This window comes from Mytilus californianus, unplaced genomic scaffold, assembly GCF_021869535.1.
Source record: "Mytilus californianus isolate M0D057914Y unplaced genomic scaffold, xbMytCali1.0.p SCAF_10, whole genome shotgun sequence".
NCBI lineage: Eukaryota > Metazoa > Mollusca > Bivalvia > Mytilida > Mytilidae > Mytilus > Mytilus californianus.
This window is the reverse complement of record NW_026262582.1, coordinates 77,929,504-77,936,907: the sequence shown is the minus strand read 5'-3', so window position 1 is coordinate 77,936,907 and position 7,404 is coordinate 77,929,504. Positions and strand designations below refer to the sequence as shown.

Here is a 7,404-nt window from a genome sequence, read left to right as displayed (position 1 = left end):
AGGAGGCGGATGCTTTAAAGTTTAAAAGGACTTAACATCAGTTTGAACAAGTTTAACGGGGGCGTGGCTTATTAGTTTGACGGAGGTTAACCGGGTCTTAAAATAGATTGAATGACCGCAAGGGAATCTATTTGACTGGGATTAAAATAGTTTAAAATTGATTGAATAACATAGAAATTATATTTTATTTTTTGTTATATGTAATCTGATTTAATATTCCAGCAACATTTTTTAAAGAGGGTTAATACCTACATTGTATGTGTCCGTTTAAGCTAAATTCAGGTTACTAGTGATGTATTACACCTGGTTATAAGAACCATGCATGAACTCAAGCTTTTTTGCTTTTTGTTAAACAAACAAACGTAGATAATTAGCGGTGGTATAACGATAACTACAATAAGTGTAACGAAATTATTTATTTAATATAATAAACTTAATGTTTAATCTATTTACATTTTACTATTTCAAAGCAATTACTGGCATGTAAGATTAGTACAACACACTGCGTTAAGATACATATTCTTAATACCCAATACAAAACGAATACTCATAACATCATAAATATCTACAATAATCATATACACTCCATAAAAAGTACTTCCTTTAAAAAAACACAAAAAGAGTCATGACACATTAATGAAATTAAATAAAGGAATCATGACAAGAAACTATTGTAATTTTGACATTGTCAAATAATCAAAGAATTCACATACATATATATATATTTACACATGTATTTTTATTATATAACATATAGTCACAGATTTGATTGTGCTTCTGATTTTTGTAGGTGCCATGGCAAGATATTTTTTAACCAAGAAGCAGCAGCAATCTACTATAAACAAGAACAAGTATGAGGGTGAAAAGAAAAAAAGAGCTCTGTATGAAAGGAAAAAGTAGGTATGTATCATTATTTACAATTTGCTGTCACAAAAGGAGACCAGACCCTAACACTTGTTAAATATAGATCTCTAAAATGAAGAAACAAGTTAAATCAGATTGCCATAATATATTAAGGTAGATTGGGTGTCTAAATTATAATCCATAGAATTTTGTAATCATTTCCCAAAATGTAGTTTATATCATGCTTTAAAAAAAAATTAATAAAAAGAGTCACGGGGCTTATTTTCACGCTATAGGTTGTGCAAAATTGACAGATTTTGTATAGATTATGCATGGAAAAACCAATTTTCTGCCATAACACAAAAACTACAACATAGAATTTTGAGATAAAATATGAGAAGATAGCTCTTATTTTATGCTTTGAGAAAAGAAAAAGAAAAAATGGGGTCACAGGACTCGTTTTCTTGCTACATAATAAAATAGGTAAATTCATAACATATTCTATTGTAAAAGTAACTTTATCTGAATTATCTGCCCATACATTTAATTGCCTTCCCTTATGTGGCAAAGTTGGAAAAAATTGAATTAAACAAAAGTATATTGTTTTTTGTAAAATACAACCATAAATATGATAAAACATGTCATTTTCTATATTGAATGAAAATTCTTTCACATGAATTACCTACTACTCTCAAAATTTGCACATTTTATTAAAGATCTAGACCGATTGTTTTCTGGTATTTCAAAATCAAAGATGGAGGAAGACACCCTATCTACCTTAAAGTTCACAGAAGCTTCGTAACCTTTATATACTATTAGAAAACACTTTTATTCGTTTAGAGCTGTAACTTGCTTTTCATGAGGCAGTGTTTTCATTTTAGCTCTGTTACTGGCAACATGCACTTTTTGAGAAATTGGTTAATTTCGACACTAGATTGAATTTTTCAGTATTCAGTTGGGGTAAATTTCTTGATTTAAAAAAAAGACAGCGTACAGGTACACATAGTGTGTAAAAAAAAACAAGAGAAAACATTGTCTTTTTAAGGGTTATGACTACTGATGATGATAATGACTAATTTATTAAAATTATCAACATACAAACACGATTTTTTGTTTCAGTACTGTATGTAACCAAACATCACATTATTTTTAATGATTACAGCAAATTGTATTTACTAAATGAATCTTTTAAAGGTTACAATTCTATATGTTCAATCTTTTTTTTTTCAGAAAGGAAAAAGAAGACTGGTGGCACTTGAAAATCATGATATAAGTGCAGTAAAAAAGGCAAAAATAACAGAGGCTTTCAAGCCCATTTACATGTCATCGGACGAAGAAGGCCAAGAGGGTTTTATAACCCATTAACTCTCTTGGCAGTCGCCCAAGTTTAAAGAGTATAAAGCAAAGCTGGATGTGGCATATTTAGAAATATGCTCCACCAAAAGCAGAAGACTTTTACAAACCAGAGTCATAAGGGACATGAACAACAAAGAGACCCCAAATGTGGGAGATAATTTAAAGTGGATGCTCAAATAATAATTAAAAAACAAGTTAAATAAAATGTTTTCATTTTGTTGCACTTTTGGTTTTCTGGTTTTCTGGATGTGATGAGAGGCTAATTAAGGGGCCAAGTGCACAAAAACAAATTACCAAATATGAAATGACCATTAAGTGCATTCTTATATTAATATAAAAAAGAAGTTATGGTATAATTGCCAATGAGACAACTCTTCATAAGAGACCAGACTACTCAGAAGTAAACAACTACAGGTCACTGTACTGTCTTCAATATTTAGCAAAGACATTACCGCATAGTCAGCTATAAAAGGCCTTGAACATGTTAAATAAACAACAAGGCATTTAAAGTTAAATTAATCATTATAAACAAGGAGACCCTATGGACTGGTCAATTAAGTCTACTCAAATGCAACAATATATTAAAAACTTGCCATTGGACAGATGATTATGCAAAAGAAACTTAATTCAAATGCTTCATTGAGGGTAGCACACCCTGAACACAATACAACACGTAAACAAAACAGTACACACATTTTACTACAGGACAAACCACTGATGAGGATATAGGAGAAGATTGGAGCAGGAAACATTATTATATGACTAAGATATTAAGTTTACATTTGTGATAATACATGACCCCTAAAGACATGCAGAAGTACAAAAAAAACTGAATTCTGGTGACCTTCTTGAATTACAACACTCTAGAAAGCTAAAAATTTAGGTCTCTTTTATATCAAAATTGATATTCAAAAGGTCACATTTGACTGACATTTTTATGCCTTTCATCTCAAAAGTTCACCTTGTTTTTTATAAAATGCCATTAAATGTTGACCTTTTGTCTACCTTTTGTCAAAAGTTGCTTTGAATTTGCTTTGATACCCAAACATAGTTTCTCTATGCATATTTCATCAACAAAAAAGAGGTTCCATGCATATGGAAATCTTGCCTACCATGGTTTTCTTTTGTTCATATGTTATCAATATTTTGTTTCCAAAAGGTATAAAATTGTTACATTTGTTTAAAGAAAAGGTACTATTTTGAGGATTAAATTTATCCAAAAGTCTAACTTCTGTTTTGATATGGATACATTTGGAATAACTAAAAGTCCATCTTTGATATAACTATTGTCTTCCTTTTTAAATACTAAAAGTTGCCCTTTTATACACCTTATGACAAAAAAAAAGTCCATCTTTGATATAACTATTGTCTTCCTTTTTAAATACTAAAAGTTGCCCTTTTATACACCTTATGACAAAAAAAAAGTCCATCTTTGATATAACTATTGTCTTCTGTTTTAAATACTAAAAGTTGCCCTTTTATACACTTTTTGACAAAAAAAAGTGGGCCATTTAAACTGCCTTTTGAATCATCAAAAGATATACAAAATGTCTACCTTTTGTAACTTTTGATTTTTTTTTAAATGTGAACAAAATTGGATAAAAGGTAATCGAAAGAGGGCCGTTCCTATATCTTTTATTCACATCGAAAGACAATTTGTGGTACAGTGGCGCGTGTTAATGAAACTACAGCGATATGATTTACGAATTGTGTACGTTCCCGGAAAACTTATGTTTATATCCGATGCGCTTAGCAGAGCCTATCTACCGGATATTAATGACAAACTTATCGGTAATGAACTTGATATTAGTTACATTAAACAACAACTACCTATTTCGTCTAGAAAGCTAGTGGAAATCAAAGACGCGACAGAAGCCTATAAAAATCTGAGAAAGTTAAGTTCCGTCGTTGTGTCAGGATGGCCAAACAGTAAGGAGATGTTATCCGATGACATTCAGTCTTATTGGAATTTCAGGGATGAAATAACTGTGATTGATGGACTACTTTACAAAAGCCAACGTATTTTCATACCTAAATCACTTCAACGAGAGATGTTAGTGAAATTGCACGAAGCACATCTTGGCAATGTTAAGACAAAACGGCGTGCCCGTGAAATACTATTCTGGCGTAATATGAACAGTGATATTGAAAACTTCATTAAAAACTGTAGCATATGTAATAAGTTTAGGAAGGCAAACTGTAGAGAACCGCTCAAATCTCGTGTCCGTGGACAAAGCTAGGAGCAGATTTACTGGAGTTCAAAGGAAAGCATTATTTACTCTGTGTAGACTATTACTCTAAATATCCAGAAATTGAATTGCTTCCGTCATTGTCTAGTGTATCGACAATTGCAGCATTCAAGTCCATGTTTGCCAGACATGGTGTTCCGTCAGAAGTTGTTAGTGACAACGGACCGCAATTTGCGTGTGCTAATTTCAGGGACTTTTCACATGAATGGGATTTTATTCACACAACTTCAAGTCCGCGTTATACTCAATCCAACGGAGAAGCTGAACGTTACGTACAAACAATTCAGGATATGTTCAAGAAAGCCGAAGAAGGACAAAGTGACATTTACATTTCCTATTGATGGAGTAGGACTTTCACCCGCACAGTTGTTATTTAACCGACAGTTGAAAACAAAACTTCCCATGTCAACGGAACTTCTCGAGCCGAAAGCTTTTGAATCAAAACAAAAGGAACTAATAGAACGTCAAAAACGTCAAAAACACTATTACGACATAACGTCAAAACCGTTCACAAAATGACCTTGCGTTTCCAATGGTGGACAATTAAATCGATATCGAACCGCCAACAGTTGCAACTCACGAACAACAAGAAACACTAAACCAAGCTTCCGCGCCGCCCGATCCGACAACTGTAACAAGATCTGGACGCATCTCAAGGAGACCTGCGTACCTCACAGAACACTTTGTATATAAAATTCAAAAACTGCTAATTTGTTCAATTAAGTAGTTGATAGCAGTTAGTTAAATTTTTCTTCATTTTTCTAGTCAAAAAAAGACATTAATTTACTGATAAATGCTCTTCAAGTCGTTTAATTTCGTAAATAAGAAATAGACATTTTAGAGATTGAACTTTAAAAACTTTAAAAAGGTAGATGTCATGTATTGTGTTCCATATTATCTATGTATGCATCATGTATCAGAGTTACTCTCCTTGAGATATTAAAGAATTGTTAGTCAGCCATTGTTGTATTCTTGACGTACCCCACACATATGTCAACCTGTAAAATGATTCAAACTAGCAAAACTAAAGGTCTAATGTATTTACAGCAAGCCGGCGACACACAATTGTGATAATGATGATATTTGACAAAGGCTCCTGAAATAGGACAGGTAGTTTTGTAAGTGATGATCATTTGAACTAAAATATATACAGTCAAAGATGTTATTTTCCCGTTTGATAAGTAAAAAAAAACCTATTTACCTCTATTTGATGAAAACAAACCTCTTTAGTGGCAATAAGACTTAACTTTCAAAACGTAATGCTGTTCTTTTACCAACATTTATTTATATTTTATACGGTTTAAACGAAGTAAAGTCTTTAAATTATTATGATATGTATATATTGTTTTAGACGTTGACGTTTTCAAGTGGCTACTCCTGTAAATTTATTATAGTCTAACCTCACTAATGCTATTTGAAGTTAGTATGCAAAGCAATAAAACCATCGTTGGTGAGAAATTTAAAACGCGACATAAATTTTTATTCACTTTCAAACTTGAAACTTGAAATTCCCAAGGCAGACAAAATAAATCTTTCTTTAAGATAACACAGTAGAACACGAAATCAAAAGATGACCTTAAAAGTTTATAATAAATGAATATTTCGAAATTTATCAAACAATGACGAAAATGTTTTATACACCGATTATCAATCATGCAAACTAAATTCGGGAGCTTTGCACTGCAATTTTGGTTAAATATACAATTATATAAACCTTCAAAATTTCGAATGCTTGTTTGGTAGATGTAATTTGATGGTATAAATTCCTTTGTGAGACTGATTATCTGTTTAGAAAGAGCTTTCTGCTTTTTTCTTTTATGGTATTGTTATTTGGCATTGGATCTGTTAATTTGTTTTCAAGTTCCTCTGGTGATTCCTATGTACATACAACGTGCGTCTAATACATTCAAATTTTATTCGGTCCATTTGTTAATTTTTATAAGACATTACATACTATAAATTGTCAAACTATTCTTATTGTCAGGACAAACATGAATGGTGCCACTAGCAAGAACTTTTTAACTTCCGCAGCTACAATTTATCGGATCCTAATTGTTGATATATATTGTGGTAGCTCAAGACTTTGGTCATTATACTATACTGAATTAAAATGTCATTTGATTGATTATTAATAGTCAGTTTTTGAATGTTTACTTGAGATAAAATTGTGTTCGCTATTGATATTCTGCATATGGCAAGTTGTCGAATGTCAAATACGGACTAACTGTGCTCCACTGAAAGATGACCTTTTTCTTTATTGTTACGATAATGCAATACTTGACTGAAAATCAGCAAAGACCCATCGAAATAACATATGATACAAAGATATACTAACACGTTTAGATAGTTAGATGATATATTGTCTCTCGATATTGACGACTTCAGTATTCATACTAAATTGATATGTACACGTATATAAATGCTGCTGAACTAGCGTCAAATGAAGCTTATACTAACAATGAATCCTGCCATTTCCCTGCTCTTGATGCATAAATCTTTTACGGGAAGCTAAATACAAATAAATGAACGATAAAAGATATGTTTTTTATCATTTGATATTATTAATTATCCATTTTGAGATGGTGAAGTTTCCTGGTCAACATGTTATGTTTTTTATACATCTCAACGTATTCGACTCGATCGTGTTTGTAACAACGCGTCTGATTTCATCGAATAATCTCTGTAATAACTGACAAATTATTATACCAGGGTTGTCAATATCACAAGCCTACCAACACATTAACTTATTGTTATCCTCCATATCATCGGTCATCATTCGTAAATATACATCAACTAGGAGACATTTTATAGGTCGGGAATTTCACATCCAATCGTTTGTGATAATGTTCTATGCAAATGCAAAAATGTCGTCATTCACCTCAAAAAGTAAAATCACAAAAATACTGAACTCCTAGGAAAATTCAAAAAAGGAAAGTCTCTAATCAAATGGCAAAAT

The 7,404-nt window shown here is 31.7% G+C and overlaps 1 pseudogene; it reads left to right on the top strand.

The window, feature by feature from the left end:
- Window positions 1-795: 795 nt before the first annotated feature.
- On the top strand, window positions 796-2,379 carry LOC127719183 (uncharacterized; annotated as a pseudogene).
- Window positions 2,380-7,404: the final 5,025 nt, after the last annotated feature.